This window comes from Elaeis guineensis, chromosome 5, assembly GCF_000442705.2.
Source record: "Elaeis guineensis isolate ETL-2024a chromosome 5, EG11, whole genome shotgun sequence".
NCBI lineage: Eukaryota > Viridiplantae > Streptophyta > Magnoliopsida > Arecales > Arecaceae > Elaeis > Elaeis guineensis.
The window spans coordinates 119,923,098-119,944,372 of record NC_025997.2 but is presented as its reverse complement, the minus strand read 5'-3'; the positions used below and the strand labels follow the sequence as shown (position 1 = coordinate 119,944,372).

The window sequence follows — 21,275 nt, the reverse complement described above, 5'->3', positions numbered from 1 at the left end:
ACCAGAGATCAGTGAACAACCCCTTGCACCCACATATAACTCAAGATAGAGGAATCATCCAAACTTCTCATGGTCATAGAATCCAAATGTAGGCGGTTCTAGCTTCAACCAGCAAAATCTAAAGCCTAACCCTGTGATAAACAACCCACCAGGCTTCAATAATAATGAGAAGAAACTTAGTTCTCTAGAGAAAAGCCTAAAAGTCTTGGCCAAATCCAATGCTGACACCAATACCACACTAAGTAATTGCATGCAAACCACGAGCCAACTCATAAATACTAACACCTAGGCCATTGCCTGTTTGAAAATGCAGTAGGTCAGCTAGCCTCTGCCATGAGTGAGCGAGAACGAGATAGGCTACCTAGCCAACCTAAGTCCAACCCGAGAAACCAAAATGGTCCACTATCCCAACAAAAAAACCAAATCAACCATGTGAATACTATTCACATCTTAAGATCTGAAAAATAAGTAGACAATAAGATAGGTATATCTGATGATAGAGAGAACTCACCTGCTGAGTCACCTTATGAACAATCTACTTTACAAATTGAAGCTCTTGAAACTGATAGTACACCAAGCTCAGAACCCATAATTTTTAGAGCTTCTTTTTCAAATAAACTAAGGTCCAATAAAAAATCGGAACATTTGGATAAAATATTAGAAGTGTTTAAGTAAGTCCCGATAAATATCCCTCTTCTAGACATGATTAAATAAGTTTCGACCTATGCTAAATTCTTAAAAGATCATTGTACCAAGAAAAAGACCATCAATGTACCTAAGAGAGTATTTTTAGCAGCAAGTGTGAGCTCGTACTTGTCTAGTCATGTGCCAATAAAATATAATGATCTAGGATCTCCAACAATTTCATGTGATATTGGAGAGACCCACATTGAGAAGACCTTGCTAGATTTAGGGGCTAGTATAAATATTCTTCCTTTTTCAGTTTATATGCAACTAGGGTTGGGAAAACTTTAGCCGACAGGGATCACATTACAATCAGCAGATAGATCTATTAAGATCTCTAAGAAAATGGTAAAGAATGTTTTAATCAAGGTTGGCAATTTTATCTTCCCTATAGACTTCATCATTTTAGAGACCAAACCAGTTGCAAATCCCAAAGGTCATATTCCAGTTATTTTAGGAAGACCATTCTTAGCTACTACAAATATTGCAATCAACTGTCAGAATGGACTTATGAAGCTATCTTTTGGGAACATGACCATTGAACAGAATATATTCAATCTAGAATAGGAATCCATCCAGTATACTGATGTAAATATAATTTAAGAGAAAATTTATGAACCCGTTGACATTAGCGATGAGAAAGTCGATTTAGAATCTAGTTTCTGACCAATCAATGAACCTGAAGACATCAATGAAATTTTTATAGACAATAGGACTAGCCAAAGACGAGCCTCCCACTGAACCAATCATAGAAATGGTTAAACCATCACCCAAGCCATCAATAGAGGAGGCACCCAAATTAGAATTGAAACCCCTCCCTAAGCACCTTAAGTATACATATTTAGGTTCAGCGAAAATCTTGCCTGTAATTGTCGCATCTGACCTAAATCCTAAACAAGAGGAGTTGTTAGCAATCCTGAGAGAAAATTGTAAAGCAATAGGCTGGATCATGGCTGATATTAAGGAAATAAATCCTTCCATAGTTCAACATAGGATACACCTAAAGGAAGAGGCCAAACCAACTAAAGATGCTCAGAGAAGACTTAACCCAGCCATGAAGAATATAGTCAAAAAGAAAATCCTAAAGTTACTTGATAATAGAATTATCTACCCCATCTTTGATAGCTCATGGGTAAGCCCTATACAAGTGGTACCCAAAAAGTTTGGGATAACGATGATCCAGAATGAAGCAAATGAACTTATCCCAATTAGGATCCAAACAGGGTGGAGGGTCTGTATAGACTATAGAAAACTGAATGCTGCGACAAAAAAAGAACACTTTCTGTTGTCGTTTATTGACCAAATGTTAGAAAAATTAGTCGGACAAGAGTTCTACTGTTTTCTTGATGGATACTCCAGCTATAATCAGATCCCCATAGTCTCTGAGGACCAGAAAAAGACTACATTCACTTATCCATTTAGAACCTTCGCTTATAGGCGTATGCCCTTTGGGTTATGTAATGCATCGGCAACCTTCCAAAAATACATGATCAGCATTTTTTCTGATATGGTTGAACGATTTCTGAAAATTTTTATGGATGACTTTTCTATTTTTGGTCCTATCTTCTCTGAATGCTTAGATCATCTGAGATTAGTCCTAGAAAGATGTAAGGAAAAGCACTTAGTTCTCAACTGAAAAAAATGCCAATTTATGGTTAGAGAAAGGATAATTCTTGGCCATGTAGTTTCGAAAAAAAAATTAAAGTGGACAAAGCCAAAGTAGACCTGATTGCAAGTCTTCCACCATCCAAGTCTGTCAAAGAAATCCGTTCATTTTTAGGACATGCTGGATTCTATAGAAGATTCATTGCCAATTTCAGCAAAATGGCTCGCCCATTAACAAACTTGTTAATAAAAGAAACTAAGTTTGAGTTCACTCCTGAATACCTAGAGTCATTTGAATTTCTTAAAAAGGCACTCATTTTAGCTCCCATCATTCATCCTCTTGCCTGGTCTAAACCTTTTGAACTCATGTGTGATGTGTCCGATCATACTATGGGCACAGTTTTAGGTCAAAGAATTAATAAGCTGTCTAGCGTTATTTACTATGCGAGCAAAATCTTAAATGATGCGCAGCTTAATTACAATACCACTGAAAAAGAGTTCCTGACCGTTGTCTTTGCCCTAGAAAAATTTAGATCCTATTTGGTTAGGTCACACACCATTGTCTATACTGACCACTCAACCATTAGATATCTTCTAGCAAAGAAAGATGCCAAGGCATGCTTGATACGATGGATCTTGCTCCTTCAAAAATTTGACCTAAAAATCAGAGACAAAAAAAGAATAGAAAATACAGTAGCTGATCACTTGTTCTGAATCATAGTCGCATCATTTAGTGAACCACCCATCAATGAATTTTTTTTATGAGCAGCTCATGTCCGTGTCCATTGAACCATGGTATGCCCATATTGTCAACTATTTAACTATTGGTAAAGTCTTTTCTCACTGGACCACTCAGGACAGACACAAATTCTTTACCCAAGTGAAGTATTTTATTTGGGATGATCCATACCTTTTTAAGCAATGTCCTGACCAAATCATTAGGAGGTGTATCCCAGACAATGAGGTTAAAAGCATTTTATCTTTCTGTCATGACCAAGCATATGGTGGTCACTTTGTGTCTAAAAAAACAGCTGCCAAGGTCCTCCAATATGGATTCTATTGGCCCAATTTATTTAAGGATGCACACGAGTACCGTAGAAGTTGTGCTCGATGTCAACAAATGGAGCGAATCACCAAGAGAAACATGATGCCTCTCAATCCAGTCTTGGTGGTTGAAATTTTTGATGTGTCAGGGATCGATTTTATGGGTCCATTTTCAAACTCATTTGAAAATGAATACATTTTAGTAACTGTCGACTATATCTCAAAGTAGGTAGAAGCTATTTCCTATACATCCACAGATAGCAAAATGGTTATAAAATTTTTGAAAAAAAATATTCTCTCCTATTTTGGCACTCCTAAAGCAATTATTAGTGATCGGAGAATATACTTTTGCAACCGACCCTTTGCCACATTAATGAAAAAATATAATGTCACCCATAAGTTGGCCATATCTTATCATCCTCAAACTAGTGAGCAAGTAGAAGTGTCCAACAGACAGATCAAACAAATCCTGGAGAAGATTGTTAATGTCAATAGAAAGGATTGGTCTTTCAAACTAGTTGATGCACTATGGGCATACCGAACCGCCTTTAAGACCAACCTAGGAATGTCTCTCTATAGGATTGTGTTTGAAAAACCTTGCCACTTGCCTGTTGAGCAAGAGCACAAAGTCACGTGGGCTATTAAAAATTTAAACATGGATTTGGACGTAGTCGGAAACCACAGAAAGCTTCAAATTAATAGAAATGAAGCTTACGAGAATACTAGGGTGTACAAGGAATGAACCAAAGTGTTCCATGATCAAACAATTATGAGAAAATCTTTTACTCCTGAATAAAAAGTTCTCTTATACAATTTTAGATTATACTTATTTTCTGAAAAACTTAGATCTAGAGGGACAGGACCATTCTTAATTAAAGAAATCTTCCCACATGGAGCCGTAAAAATTGAAAATCCAAGCAATGGTGCTGTGTTTAAAGTTAATGGTCAAAGATTAAAACCATTCTTGAAACTATCCAAAAAATCTTTTGACGAAGCCATGGTTCTCTATGAACTAACTTATCTCGATTAATTTGCTTGCAATATTTTGTCTAGCTGAAACTTAACGCTTCTGGGAAGCAATCCAATTTTTTTAAACTAATATCTTTTCTATTGAATAAACATAGATACCAATTTTCAGACTTCGGACTTTCAAGCCAACATCACACCAGATCACCTTTAAAATAAGAACACATATTTACCAGGGGACATCTTTCTTTTTCTTTCTTGCATTACATTTTCTTTCCTCCTTCATTAGAGATAATGATATTTAAGTTGGAGAGTAGAAAAAATCTTCTAAAAATATTTTTGAAAATTTTTTGAAAAATATACTCTATAAAAATCTTTGAAATTAAAAAAAAATTAAAAAAAAATTGAATAAACCATGTCAAAAAATAGAATCTTGAGCAAAATAGACTAGAAAAAGAATAATAAGAGTTGAAAAATATTTGCTAATGACTGTAGCAGGTTAAGGAGTAGATTAGTTGGACAGACTTTTAGCAACTTACTTAAATTACCTAAAGGCTATTAGCACTTCTAACTGCACATGCACACTGACAAGACAAAATAGGTGCTGATTGTAAGACTAACTGAGGATTCAATTATTATTTAAAATTGATGATTGATATACACCCTAATCAAAAATTTGAATTTGAGAAAAGAGCCATCTGCCTTAAATAAAAGTGCAAAACATAGAGTACATATGGATTGCCCTAAGCTTAGTAACCGGATCTCTACACCTAAGTCAAGTGTGGAGGTTCGCGTCAAACGGTTAAGGGAAGGCTAGGATACTCAGCACTAAAAAAAAAAGAGAGAGAAAAAGAAGACAATATAAAAAATATCTTAGTTCATGAACTTTATTTGGGAGTGTATAAAAAATTAACCGAAATAAGATGATAAGAGAAGATGCATTTGTCCTTTACAAGCCAGTACTCAAATGCTAAGTTAGTCATCACAAATACAAGTGCTTTAGATCTTTAGATGTATTCTAAAAAAAAATTTGATTGTACTAACTACGAAACTTACTTCTAAAACTCAATATTTAGTTAGTGATACGTGCTAAACTCTTTGACTTTCAATTCTAGATCTACTTTTGTAAAGGATGATCTTAATAAAATATTGTCAAAAAAAAATTATATATATTGCATTGCTAAGGGACTAGCAATAAAAAAATTGAGGGGTGTGATAAGTGCATAAATTTATCCATAAAAGCATTAATTTATGGATCAAATTATTTTTATTTTTTTAAACTTGATGCTTCTTCGTGTATTTTGCAGAAAAGAGGTGCACCAATATGAAGAGCCTAATCAGCAGGCTTCAAAGGATCAAACGAGACCAAAAATGGAGTTAAAATGGTTTTAAATTCCAAGCCGAAAGCCAACCCGATCCAATCCGCAAGCTGGTGGTCCATGATGGACCATTTAGTCCATAAGAAGGTTGGTGAGCCACGTGAAAAGCTACAGTAATATCTTAAAAATCTTCACGTGGCTCAGGAAGAGTTCTTGGTGGCTTGGGCCGCATAGGAATGAAGCACGAACACAGGAGATGGCGGGTTTCAGGCGGGACCCAAAAGCTTTTTAATTCAAAACAAGGAGTGCAGCTCATGGGGATTTATTGGTGGGGGCGCTTGGAATTCAAATCAATTGGGATGTGGGAGCTTGGAATTCAAATCAATTGGGATGTGGGAGCTGGTCCAAGGCTGTACACGGCATGCAGCTGGGTGACGCAGTGAATGAGAAAATGTAGGGAAGACGCAGATGGGACACGACGTAGACGCGATGCGAGTGTGATTCTCATCCCACGATGGAATGGAGAGTTTAAAAAAAATAATAATAAATATCAATCATTTTTTTTAGTCCCACATCTAAAAATTTTCTCCCTCCTAACATCTATAATAAAAACCAATACCTCTACTCTAAGAATATCTCTCTCTATACCATAATTCTTGTAGGAGGTCCGTGTGACAGGCAAGCATACCCATCTTTTAAATCTTTTTAGCCATCTTATTTTCACTTCCACTCTTCCAATACACGAGAAGGAGAGTCAGCCAGAAAAAGATTGGCCCCAAGCCAAGAGAGGAAGAGAAGTCAGATTCTATGAGAGAGTTTTATTTTATTTTTATTTTATGTTCCAACTCCAAACCTCGTTAATAGCTTAGGAGTTAAGAAATTTTTTTGTATCAGAATTTTTATTCAGAAATAAATTAATTTTTTTCTATTTAATTTCTGTAATAGGATAGTTTAAATTTTTACATTTTTAATTCTATAATTTTTAATTTTCACAAATTAAATTCTAACAAGTAACATAAAATTTTATTTTATTTTATTTTTTTCGGACTTCAAATCAAACTATGTCTAACTAAGTAATCCCTCTGGAGTTTGCGATGAATCTAGACCATGAACAGAAGTCTTTTCTTTTGAATTTTTCTCTTCGAGCTTTTAATTTTTAAAGTCCTCCCTTCAAGTCTCTTGCCAAAAGACTTGATGGGCTATCGTTGGATCAAAATTCCTTCATAGTCCATTGCTTGATTTGGTGCAAGAGGGGATGATTGGTAGAAAGCTCACAAATCTCTAAATCCTTTCTTCTCCTTGTGAAAATTTTGATGGGTTATAGTTGGATTTGAGCCCCTTCATAGCCCATACTTGGGTAATACAAAAGAAATGGTTGAAAAGAAAAGTCTTTTAATTAGGGTGAAAGCGAAATGCTTGATGGATTATAGTTGAGTTAAATCTCTTTATAATCCATGCTTGTTCATGTTTTACACCTTAATCAAGAGACATTATAAGAGAAACCATAGAAATATTTTCTAATTATTGGTCTAGTGGATTCAAAAATCCTAGATCTTTTAGATCATTTATTTTTATAATTAATTAATTTACTGCTTTGGTAGTTAGCAATCCAACAAACAATCTCTCCTTTTTTTCTTTAAAGCTCGTCTGAGCAAGTATTTGAACACATTTTAAAAATCTAATTTTTCGTGGGATCGATCCGTACTCATCGAACGTGCTACATTGCACACTGTACACTTGCGATAAATTTAAGACAAATCAAGTTACATGGTTAAAGCAACATTTGGCTGGCAGCTATCCGGATGTAGCTATGGGAGATATTGGAGATATTGTCTTCTAGTGGCTACTATCCTATGCAGCCCAGAGTATCTTATGGATCGAAATTTGTTGTCGGTATATTTGGATGGGCCCCTTCACAACTAAACTATCAGTCTGACGATACCTCTCAGAGCTAAGACCTCAATAAGAGATCGAGGATGAGTTATGATCCAGCATGCTTACCTTATGGAATCAGCATAGAGGATTATAATGCTATGTAGCTAGAGGGATGAACTGATGTTTCTTCTGACTATATAAGTGATCCAGATATTTATGAACATCAACGATCGATCAGATTCTGATGATCGTTACGTATTGAATATTTTTAGATTTTTTAATTGATTTAAGCATTTTAGGATCCAATGATATCTAGTCCATGTATTGATTATTTAGGATGCTAAATAACATAATATCAAGCTTAGATTCGTATCACACGCGATTAAAGGTATATCAGAGTGATACTAATATTAATAAATATCACTAAATATCAATTTGAACTTTAAAATATTAAATAATTCATAAAAATTTGAATGAACACCCCCTTCCGAAAAAAAAGAAAAAAGCAAAAAAAAAATTGGTGTCGGTTCGACCGACACGTCCACATACCGTGTGTCGGTACGGTACCGAACCGGTCGATGATCGAAACGGTCACCGATGCTGGTTTTCAAAACTTTGCCCACACTCATCCTAAAAGTGGACTTAAACACTACCCTCTTATTTAGTCATAAAAATTAGTATATAGTGCATTCCTTAATGCCCCTCTCTTTAGGAGATTCTTTTCTACTTCTATGATATGAGTCTTGAATACTACAAATCACCTTCAGCAACTTATTCAGAAATGTTCGTTTAAATTTAAGGACAAAGTAAATGCATAAGCACTCATTTCATACCCATCTTTGATGAAATCAGAGAAACTTGGAGTGGAGTTCCTTATACTGCTGCCATTTCCAGATCCTAATATTGTCATAAGTAGGATAGAGGATCATATCATTAAGAAGAAGAAAGGGTGACAACATAAGGTCAAAAGAAACTTAACGAACCTACTAATGGAAGTAGACGACATCCTTAGAACAATATCTATTTGAGGAAAAGGTGCTAATCAAAGACATAATTTCTATAAGAAAAGATTGACGATACCAAGGGAGATCTTTGTCTCTCAGTTGACTATTGACGTGTGACAACCTCTCACAGCTTTTGCTTATCATAAGGTTTCTCTTAGTCAATGTAGTGGTTCCAAACTATAAAGGATCTTTCAATTGCACTAGGTATCCCAGATCATCGTTTCTAGACCCAACCAGTGGGGAAATTCTTCTGAAGCGGCTATTTAAAAGCTTTAAGGTTGGATAATTCAATCATTGGTCAATTAGTTAGGATGTTTATAAATACATTATTTAAAAAATTTGAGGAGCCATTCCTTGTGTCTTGATCAAGAAGCCCATTTTCTTCAAACAGGCATGGAAATAAAACAATTTAAGATGCATTATGAAGAGTTTTTAGCTTTCAACCAGAAAGGTACATGCAGATCATAGCTTAGTATAACGTTCTCTTGGTCTGATGGCTCCTCTGGACTACCTTCTGAGGATGATGAACCACTGCTTCTGGGCACTTTAAGAAATGTGCTACTTGTATTTGATCCATGGGAAAGTTTTCTGGAGCAAATGGCAGTGTTGATTTGGTTCATATGAGGACAAAGGACTACTCCAGCAAAGGTGCATTTAGTACTAACTGTAATGAAGAGTTTGGCTTGATCTGCAATATTCACAAGTATGCTTAGCCTACAAATTCAATTCCATTCTGAAGGATAACAAGTAGCCAAAACTGCAGGTAAAAAACATTAACATAAAACAAGTTTTTTTTATCTTATGAAAGCACACAAGGAAGTGAAGAATGATTAAGAGTATACTAATTTCATCAAATGACATATATTTTGTGTCTTTTCTTCTTTTAATTCATTCTTTAAAGATAAAAATAACTAAAATAATTTTTGAAATAAAAGCCTTGGAGTAAATAGATCTAGACCATGATTAGTTCAATAGCTAAGAACATTTAAGAAGAGCTGCCACCATATCATCGCCAAAAATATTGCCAAGAGAATCTTCTTGAAAAAATTTATTTCACCAACAGGTAAGACTCATCCATGCCACAACAGAGACACATAGCTCATAAGTAAATGACAATACATGAATATCCCTTTCACACTTCTAGTTCATGGGCCATCATTTAGTCGACATCTTAGTTGCATCTGAACTTTGAGTTCACCAAAATCTTTCATACACATAGCATGTACCAAATAGAATGCCGCATAACGTAGAATAATGTGAATAAGAGTCATATGAATGGGATTTATTCTAGAAGAATCAGTTAAAAATATTTTGAGAATTACTTCCTACGGTCAGCATTAATCAATTATAAAGTCCAATGAAGTATAAAATGCTTGCTGTGGAGTTTTGCTCCAGCTAAAATTAAAAGAATCAAATCTCAACAAGAACTCCCCCAATTCTTTTTTGAAAAAAAAAAAAAACTTAAATCAGCTCGACAACTTAGGTTATTTATGTAGATATCTCGACATACAAAATCTGTAACTCAAACGAAAATCGCAGAAGACAACCATTAATTGTACCATGCTAGAATGATCTAAGACTAATAATAATAATTATAGTGCCGAATGGAAAGCATAAAAATCCACAATTATAGCGACAAGGATCACTGTGTCCAGAACCCAATAGGGAAAAGCATTAAAAAAAAAATAAATAAACTTTGAAGAATTACCGGAAATCCCCTGAGAAAGAGAAGGTGGCGGGAACCAGTTGCCGTTTCTGCTCGAAGGGAACTTATGAGCGGGAGAATCCCCCAGAATCGAAGCTGGATTCGAGACCAGGCTACCTAATTTTAGAGCCATTTGGGATTTTTATCCGGATTTGGAGTTTTTTTTTTTTTTTTGTGTAACAGTATTTGGGCGTTCCAAGGCGCATATATTCGAGAATTTTTCCCAAAAAAAATGTGGATAATAGTTGATTTAGGCCCAGGGTTTGGGACGAGTACTGCCACCGCTGATACCTTTCTCGGCCTTTTGGCTAAGATGAAGTGAGTACTGCTACCGCTTCCCCGCTCCATTCACCACTACATTTCTCGATTCCACGTGACAGTCGCAGACTGGGGGTAAGGTGGTGACAAGCGAGGGCATTTGGCCACTTATCTATCGCCACGTCATCATGAAATTTAGTGGACAGGAAGGGTAGAAGTTTCTTAGGCGGACTAGGGTCGGATATCCACGAACGGATTCAAATCAGGACGGCTCGCACCAGATCCGCTTTCGGAATTGGGAAACATCTGCAATATGGATGTACGGACCGGAATTCAATAAAATGATAAGAATTCCTCATTTAATATGATAGAGAAAGATTTTATTCTTTTTTTAAAAAAAAATAGAAATCTATACAATCTTGCATATATATAATATATTTGCCTCCAAAACTTAAATCCTGGATCCGCACCTGTTGAAAGTCAGACCCTAGGGCTAAAAACGTATAATCCTATAAATACAATATTTTTGGAAGAGCTTCACTGAATTTGTATCAATCAATCTCTCTCTCTCTCTCTCTCTCTCTTTCTCTCGGTACAATATCAATCTTTACTTTTAAATGGAACTTCTTTGCCTTCCCTCAAAAAATCTTCATCGCATGTCGCTCTCTACTACACTGTTCAATTCTCCCTCTCCCTCTCCCTCTCCCTCTCCTGCCTTTTTGAATAGTAGTAACTATTGTTGCTAGTCACTTGAACAGGATGCTTTTTTTTTTTTGGTAAATACTTGAACATGATGTTTAATTGGCCCCAAAATAGTCTTGAACACCATAGTCCTTACTACCTCAATGAAAATCAAAAGCATAATTAATAATTTTGGACTTTCAAAGCTACAACCATCTAGCTCACAATCACATCCAATAAAATTTTCCGTAAGTGGTTTTAGGTACCTTTCTCAGAATTCTAAAAAAAAATTAGATTATGATACAAACCATGTCATATAGTCGCATTACAGTTCTTTGGCTGGAGGGTGAAATTATAGTTCTTACACGTTAAAATGGGATATGTAAGCAGAATCAGTACTAATTAACAAGAGGCAAGACCTTGCTTGGTTCCAAGTCTCAGCCCAACTCAATTAAAACTTTAATGTTGGCAAGACTATAAAATTAAGCAGCATCTTAATTCGATATTTCCATGTAATTAGCCAGTGGAGGGTCACCGTCCAACTCAGAAGCACAAAGATGACTTGCTACACCAATTTATGCCTTTTTATCTGCATACGTAATATTAAGTTCAGATTATTTCTGTGCTATCTTAAGTGAGGGCCATTCCATTGAATTTTCAGTAGAAGCGCTTCTTTAACTTTTCCATTCACCTTGCGAGGGACTTGAGCTGAGAATGTTGTTTCCCTAGCTAATATTTTTTGGTGGAAACATGGATTCCTCCATTAGAAATCCATTCCATTAAGATAGTGAAACGAGTGTAAACAAGAATTCCTGAAACACAAAAGATCGGCGGTACCCTTGGTAGAGGAATATAAAGACCGTTCTAATCAAGAACTTCCATATATATAAACATATCTTCAAAAAATCGTCGGTTATCCTGAAAAATCCTTCTATTCCTTTCTAACCAGATTTTCCACCAAATGATCATTGTCAGAGGAATGCAACCCAATCTCAGACTTCTTTGCTCAGCTTCTTTTTCTTTTCCAAATGATCCAAAAAGATATAAAAGAAGTAGGGCTAACTATGATCTGCAACTTGTGCAGAACTAAGTCCCATATGTGTTTAGTAAAACTGCAGTCCATTTACAAATGCCGACATGATTCAAAACAAACTCGACTATGAGGGCAATTCCTTTTCTGCATATATTTTGTCTGACATCAAGGATTGCCATGACTTCAATGCATTTACCTCTAGCGATGAGGAGAACGATTGTACTATTTAAGCAGGTTCTTCTTTCCTAACCTTCTTTCTCCGCTCTAATTTATTTACTACTATTTGGAGAGTACAATCTAAAATATATAAGTTGCATTTGGTGGGTGGCAATCTCACCAGATTGCTGGCAATTTAATGTGATAATTTAAATTACTGCATGTGGTATGCTTTTTGGGTGGTAATCCAGACTGTCTTGGCAGTCCAGATATGGAAGGTAATCTGAATTACTTTGAAGAGAGATGGCTATTCAGATTACCAGCAAAGGTGGGCATTAGATCGTGCCTGACACGGCCTAACCCAGGACAATCGGGCCACGATCCAAATGGGCCGTGCCTAACACGGCTTGTTTACCCCGGCCTGGCACTGCCCTAGGCCCAAGGTCCGAGGGGCCGTACCATGGCCCATCAGGCCCGCGGGCCTGATAGGTGGCCCCTTTTTTCTATAAAAAAAAAAATTAGTCCAAACGGGCCGTGCTTATTACGGGCAGGCCCGGCTCGTAATGGTTAAAACCCTTTTTTTTATTTTTTTTGGGTTATAACAGCTAGTTTGGGAAATTGACCATTTTAATCCCTCCAACAACTAAAAAATGGTTAGATTGAGGGGTATTTTGGAAAAATGAAAGTTTTAGGGTTTCTATAAATAGGGTCCTCCTCTTTCATTCTCACCATATCAATTCATCAAATAAATCGATTCACTCTCTTTCTAATCTCTCTACTCCTATTTATTCTCTTCTAGCAATTCTTCTCTCTTCCATTCAATATTTAGTAAGTAGCAATTATAGTTTAGCAATTCAAGAGGTATATAAAAGGAGAAAGTGTCCTCATTTTGGAGGTCAGAGTTCAAGAGGCAGCTCTTTCGGCTCTACTCTCTCGGCTCTACTCTCTTCCGGCCCTCCTCTCCCAGCTCTCCAACTCTCTGCTCTACCTCTTCTTCCTCTTCGGCTCTACTAAATTTTCTTTTGCTAGTTACGGATTAATTTTTATTTTTTTATATTTACTCAATTTAAATGATAAATTATAATGATAAAAGTATTGCCGCCGTGCATGTCGACATTCTTCCTATTTTTGATAAGGAAAAAACTCTTCCTACTTCCTCTGAAGCCCCTTCTATTGAAGCTGAATCCTCTTCCTATAAGAGGACTAGCGCTGTATAGATTGATTTTGATAGAGTTTTAGTTAATGGAGTCTATAAGGCAAAATACAAAAAATATGTCAAATTATATAGTTATGCAAGTATTGGAGGAACTGACCATTTGAAGAAACATCAAGAGTCTCATAGGATAAGTGATTCTCGTCTTCAAAGTACCCTTAATACATAAATGGATGTTCTTGTAGGAAATTTTGCTTATAATCATAAAAATTAAAGAAAAATACTTATAAAATGGATAGTTAGAGATTAATTATCTTTTAGCATATGTAAATCTATTAATTTTAAAGAATATATTCAATTAGCCTTATAATTTGCTTACAGAAGAATCAATAGACGTATATTTAGAAAAGTAGTTATGACTAATTACTTAGCAATAAAGGATAATTTGATTGAAACTCTTTCTGTCTTAAATACAAAAGTATCATTAACTTTTGATATATGGACTGCATTTGTAAATAGTACGTCTTTTACTTCTGTCACTGCTCATTGTATAGATAATGATTGATAATTAAATAAATATATTTTTATTTTTTGTTCTTTTGATTATCTCCATTCTGACCTACAAATATCCAATGTTATTTATCAAACTGTAGCTACATATGGTATTAGTAACAAAATTATATCTGCTATATTTGATAATGCATCTAATAATAATGTAGCTGTCCAATTATTGAAGAATTTTTTTCATCCCATTCTTAATAAGAATTTATTTCATATTAGATATGCATGTCATATTTTGAGTTTTTCTATTCAAACTGGAATAGGCATTGTTTAAGATATAATTACAAGAATTAAAAATACAGTATCTTTTATTCAATCTTCAAGAGTACGATTATAAGAATTTAAATAATTATATCTAGACTATGATAAATATTTCAAAAAAATTAAACTTGATGTAGTTATCCATTGAAACTCTACATGTACAATAATTTATGATGCATATCCATATAAAAATTTGTTAAGTGCATATATAAATGATCATGGATTAGACTTTATTTTGATTGAAAAAAAATCTTAAAAAATTTTTCAATTAGTTTTTATAATACTATAAATACTCTTTCTGATGTTTATTTTTCAACCTCTTGTGCATTTTTACAATAAGCATATATAATTTATGGTCAATTTGCATAATATAAATATGATGATTTTTAATATCTATTATTTATGAAATAAAAAATAAATAGAATTAGTATTTGAACGTGGTATGTTCGATGAATAACTTAGCTGCTGTATTTGATGCACTGATCAAATTAAGTGGCATACATATTTTACTTGATGAAATTGATAAATATATGAATCATGATTCTGAAGCATCTAAAGCTAAAATAACTCAGCTACTTTATGATAATTTTGCATTATATGATGAAAAGATGAATAATTAGCATATAACCTCCTATATTTTATATCGATTTGCAAATACCCCCGACATAAAAAAATCGATCTATATCAATCTTACATTTGATAAAATATTGCACTGCGACCCACAGGCCTTCCAATTGGGGTCTGAGGCTCCCATCGACGATTATGTGGTATTATTTTTGCCACGTCGGTACCTTTTAATCCTACCTCAATCGTGACATGGATAATGGAGCCCACAGCATCCCCATCATCTCTCACTGTCCATCCTCATTCTTCTTTCTTTCTTTTCTCCCTCTTTCCTCCTGCACCGCCCCCTTTCATAGGAGATACAGCACCCTTCCCTCCCTCCTCTCTTCCCTCGCCCCTCTATCCCTCCCCCATTCCTGATGCCTTCTCTCCTCCTTTCCTTTCCCTCGGAGCTCGATGAGCTTAAGAAGTTGAAGCACAAGAAATCCAAAAGGTTGGAATCCATGGCCGCTAAGCTCGATTTGAACGGCTCCGTAGAAGAGAAGAATAAGAGCAAAAAGAAGAAGAAGCATAAGAACCTCGAATCTGAAGATAAGAAGATTGACAACATAATGGTGAAGGCTCGGAGAAGAAGATTAGCAAAAAAAAGAGAAAGACTGCTGATGAGGAGAGGAGTGACACCTCTCCGATGCGGCGATAAGGGTGAATGGTTCTGCTTTGAAGAAGCCGAAACTAAGGAAGAATGATGAGGATGAGGAGGTGATCGCAAGCGGAGAGAATGAGGGTGCTGCGAACCCGAATGCGGTGTCCAAATTTAGAATATCGAAGGTCCTAAGAAAGAAATTGAAGTCCAAGGGAATTGAGTCGCTGTTCCCTATTCAAGCAATGACCTTCGATTCCATACTTGATGGGTCTGATTTGGTCGGTCGGGCATGAACTGGTCAGGGTAAAACCTTGGCCTTTGTGCTTTCAATTTTGGAGTCTTTGACAAGTGATCAGTACAAGGAAGCTAGAAAAATTGGTTGTGGAAGGCCTTCGAGTGTATTGGTACTTCTACCATCTAGAGAGCTTGCAAATTGGGTGTATGCAGACTTTCAAACTTATGGTGGTGCAGTGGGATTGTCTTCATATTGTTTATATGAAGGATCTCCTTACCGTGCTCAAGAACTTGCTCTAAAATAAGGGATTGATATAGTTGTCGGAACACCAGAGCGGATAAAGGATCATATAGAGAGGGGAACTCTTGATCTAAAATTTTTGAAATTCTACATCTTTGATGAAACAGATGAAATGTTGAATATGGGCTTTATTGATGATGTTGAACTAATTCTTAGTAAGATTAAGGATGTGAGTAAAGTTCAAACACTTCTCTTTAGTGCCACCCTGCTTGATTGGGCAAAGAAGATCTCTACAAGATTTTTAAAATCTGATAAGAAAACCACTAATCTTGTTGGCAATCGAAAAAAGAAAGCAAAAACAGAGACACGGATATGAGGAATCAAACTAGAAGAGTCTCTTAAGCTGCTGCTCCATTGCCTCCTTCTCAACAACCCACCATTTACTGCCACTTCGATTTCTCTTCTCGCCTCCCGATTCCGTCGCTTCTCCCTTCGATCGATCTCTTTCATCCAATGGGTTCACCTCTCTCTACTTTTTCTCATCTTTCAACCCTTTACTTATCCGCGAGTAGTAGGTGAGTGCCGTCGGGATGACAACGAATATGAGAACTATGTGCCTGATGAAATTGGCCTGGAGGACGATGGAGGCTATGATGTCGACGGTGTAGGAGGGGACAGAGAAGCAATGCTTGAAGGCAACGGAGATGATGATGGCAACCGTGCCACCGGCGAGGATACCGATGCCTTTCATGGCAAGGACAGCAGCAATGAAGGCCCCGTAGGTCTTCTTGTTGGCGTACTCCGAGAGTTTGTGAGAGAGAAAAGGAGATGAAAAGGAGAGTGAGAGAGATCAGATGAGGGATGGGGATGAGGGATGGGGAGCGGGCCATTAATGGTGGGAAGTTTGGTGCCTGATGAGCTTTAAGTCCATGTCAACTACCCCAACATCGTTCGGTTGTCATGTCAGATCAAAATCCCAATTGTGTTGCCACATAGGCACCGACGGCGAGCACGAACCCCAATTAGGAGGCCTGTGGATCACTTTGCAATATTTTGTCAAATATAAGGTTGACATTGATCGATTTTTTTATGTATGGGGGTATTTGCAAATAGATGTAAAATATAGGAAGTTATATGCTAATTATCCTGAAAAGATTCATGAATCTAGATAGTCCACATCATCTTCACAACCCACTTCTAGTACCTCTCATTCATCATCTGTTTTCTTATTTCTTGCACATAGGAAACATTCACATACATCTTATTTATCTGCATCTTCTTCATTTTTAAGCAACGAATTAGAATTTTATTTACGAAATGAAATCTCTTCTGTATTTGATGAAAATCAAATAGAAAATATTGATTTGTTGGCCTGATGGAAGAGTGTGAAAAATTAATACCCTGTTATGTCTATAATTGCACAAAATATTTTAGCTGTATCGATGTCTATAGTAGCATCGAAATCAATTTTTAGTGCAGATCGGTGCGTTCTGGATGAAAAAGAGGAGCAGGATGATGGATAAAATAATTGAGATGCTACTCTGCTTCAAAGATTAGCTGGATGCGGAGGCGAGACTTTTGATACTAGATCTGATGATAAGGACGACGCAAACGACACTTTGTTTTCAATTCTTAAATTTTTAAAATTATATATTTTTATTTTTTATTTGTTGAGGTGAGTCATCTCTATTTTCTTCTCTCTTTCTCATTGTATTTTGGAGGTCAGGCCTAGCCCCCTCCCTCTTTTGTATAATTTTGATTTATATTAATAAATTAGTAGGTGTCCGTGTTAAACCCTCCACCATTACAAGGTGGTTTTTACTTTTACAAAAAAAAATTTTAATATCCTCTTTTTTTTATTTATCCCCAATCTGTTTTATTTTATAAAAATTATTTTTTAAAATAAAAACTTTAAAAACACCCCGTGCCAAATGGGCCGTGCTAAGGCACGGCCCATATGGGCTGGCACGCGGGCTGTGCCGGGCCTGGGCACGTGCCGGACCTGGGCATGTGCCGTGCTGTGCTTGACTCGATGGACCGTGCCAACCCAGGCCCTAAAGGTCGTGCCGGACCTAGGCCGCGAGCCACCAAACTCCTAACCTAGCCCGGCCCTTAGTATTGGGCGGTGCCATAGCACGGCCCGCTATAATAATTGGCGGGCCATGCCAGGCACGGCTCAATTTGTGCCGGGCTAGATCGGCCCATGGACGGTCCGACCCGATGCCTATCTCTAATTATCACTTTTTTGAAAGTGTTGCAATGAAAATTTTAGATAAAATTATTTTTCAAAAAAATCACACAAAACCCATTACCCAACCCTCCCCCCACCCCCCTTCACGTGTACTCCTGGCTCATGGCTCCTCTATCTCCCTTTGCCTATCCACAGCTCTTCCATCCTTGTGATCCCCCACCAACTCCTCATGACTCCTCCACGTCCGTCCCCACTACTCCCATGGCTCCATATGCGTCCGTCTCCTCTCCACCCCTTAATGCCCGCCATTCTCCATACCCCTCGATTCGCTACTTTTTCGCACCACCCCACACATTTATCATTTCCGTTATTTCTCACCAGAAAACGGAAGAGCATCAGGACAAAATTATTATGAACATTTTAAAATTTTGATTTTATATTATCGGTAATCTAATTTGTCATACCAAATATATCAATCAAGATTTTTAATAATTTTTCTGTAATATTATCCATGTATACCAAATACAGTAATTAATATCATTAGTAATTTAATGGTGATAATCTATCCTGAAGATAATTCACGTCACCTTCTAAGATTGCTCGGTGAGGCACCAAACACAACCATAGTCTTGAATTTATAATAGAATTATGAATGATACAATAGAGCCCAGGTCAAAAAAGAAATTTTATATAACTCCATTGCAGGATTTATCGGAGTGCACTTGGATATATTTCTGAGCATTCCTCTCCATCCCTACTCGAGTTTCCTCTTTTTCGAGCAATGGATACAAATATGAGCCCTATTCACTCTCAACTAGAACTTAAACTCCAACTAAAAGACAAAGTAGACCAGCTCTTGGAGTACAAATTAAAACACACTTAATTATACCACCAAAGTAAAACATTAGATCCTAAAACACTACTTCTGATCTACCTCAGACTGGATTTAAAGCCCCTTTCTTCAACCAATGGAGTTAAAATTCCTTCGTTGACCTGGATTACTGCACAAAAATACTAGTCAGTTTAAGTGATAAGATTTGCTAAATGTGGCTTCCATGTAGCTTAACTTTAAATCCCGGGAAAGAGAAGTGATGAGAACTTCAGCAATGAACCATTTATAATTAAGGTCTACATGCATCAGAAGACCTTCATATCCAGGCAAGATTCTGAGCTGAGGAACCTACATTCTCTTGAGGTCCCACAAAGCGGACGTAAGACTGAAAGCACATGCAAAAGAATACTTGCATGGATTTGATGCATGCGGTCTTCTAGCAAATGCGTGCGTCCTGTTTAGTCTCGCAAAACGGCCGGGGCGATGCGTGTTTGCTAATAGGTGAAGACAAAGCCAAGTACGCAACATAATGGGTCAGGGCTTTGTATATATTCACCACCATCCGTTCCTATCTACATCACACGAAGAGATAAGAACTAGAGCTATGAGACAAGAGCCGTTTTGGCTGACACGTACAATTGAAGGTGGTTGGATGGGGCATCCATTTGATGTGCCTAGGAGCTATGATAGGCATGATGTACTTCCATTGTCCCTTTGGACCATGAGTTATAAAAAAAAATTGCAGCTATTAGTGATCCCTAACTGCTGAGAAGTAATAGTTTTATTTTTCTGTTATTAAAATCATTCCACCTTCTTATTTTGATCATGCTATGGCCCATACGCTGAACCTCTGAAGGGTGATCATATGGTTATTGATTAGAGTGGGCAATGTCCTTCAGACTTCCTAGAGGGAAAAAAAATGCCTATAGACATGTAACTTCAACATATATTATAAAGTTCGACCAGCATTCCATTCAATTTCGAAAATTCTACTATTACTTCTTCGTCTTTTTTTTTTTTTTCCTATTGAGTAGCAAAGTGACTCATGCCATTAATATTCACACCTGCCCTTCAAGTGTCTAACACTAGAATAGAGAGAGTTTTTTGTACGTGTGACCAGATGTTGCAGTTTTTGGCTGCATATGTCTATGTTTTGTTCTGAGAATATACTAGATGCATGTGCCTATTCAGTTTAGCATAAGACAATTCCTCTTCATATCAAAATTGACCAAATAGATATATGTGCAAAAATAGTTTATGCGCACTACAAGTAACCTAGGGCAACAAAATAATCACTACTTGATTGGATCTAGTCTTTTAATTATTTTTAGAAAGGTATAATCAAACCAATACAAAAGGAAGCCACGTGTTGTTAACCACACAAAACAACATGTATTAATTTGTAGCTAGTCAAGAATAGACATGTCTTGAGTGCATAAGAAGTACATGGGTCTCTCGCATCTTTTTTGTTTATTGTTGATGTGCAATTCTCTAAAACACAAGGCTGCTCAATGTGCAAGATAGATAGTTAACTACGTATGACCTCAATATCTGGTTGGTTAAACTATTATTTATTGAAATTTGGTAGCTTCTATTATCTTCAAAGGAATTTTTTTTTTTTTTTTTTTTTTTTTTTTTGTATAAGACTCGTAGGGGCACCTCTAATCTTGCATCTATACGTGATCTAATTGATTAATTTGAATATCCCATGTGATGGATTTACTCTCTTATCTTATTTATGCATTTTTTTTTTTTTTTGGTAAAGCTTATTTATGCAATTCAAAAATCATATGTAATACCAATCAAGGCACAAGCTCAAAGATCAAAAGATCAAACACGACTAAGATCTAAGATTTTCCAGTAATTACGTGATCTGAAGATGATGGCTATGACATTTCACGTCTATAAATACCGATCTTATCATCAATTACTTTGTTAGATAATATTATATTCTAGCCACTTGGGATGGCAGATAGGGGTTCATTTTGGTTGACGTTGACACGGAGGAATAGGGACAATATAGAGTAGAATATGAGGATTGGCCTCACAATATTTTTGAAAAGAATCAAGTATATACTTGTCAAACGTAGAAAACTATACTTTATTTGCTACATTAATGTAGCAAGTCACGCTCACATCATCAAAAAATCAAAATCCTCATCATGGACAAGAGACGAAGAAATAAGATTCTTACCAAAAAAAAAAAAAGAAAAGTCCATATTATAAGGTTCTACGTGGAAGACTCACACACCAACCGTGTTTAAG

General features: G+C 36.3%; 2 pseudogenes; one reads left to right on the top strand and one right to left on the bottom strand.

Annotated features, from left to right (window-relative positions):
* The window catches only part of LOC105045519 (uncharacterized), a 33,441-nt pseudogene extending 22,933 nt beyond the window's left edge, over positions 1–10,508 (bottom strand).
* A 4,780-nt stretch (positions 10,509–15,288) lies between these two features.
* On the top strand, positions 15,289–16,363 carry LOC105045530 (DEAD-box ATP-dependent RNA helicase 7-like; annotated as a pseudogene).
* The last annotated feature ends 4,912 nt before the right edge of the window (positions 16,364–21,275 follow it).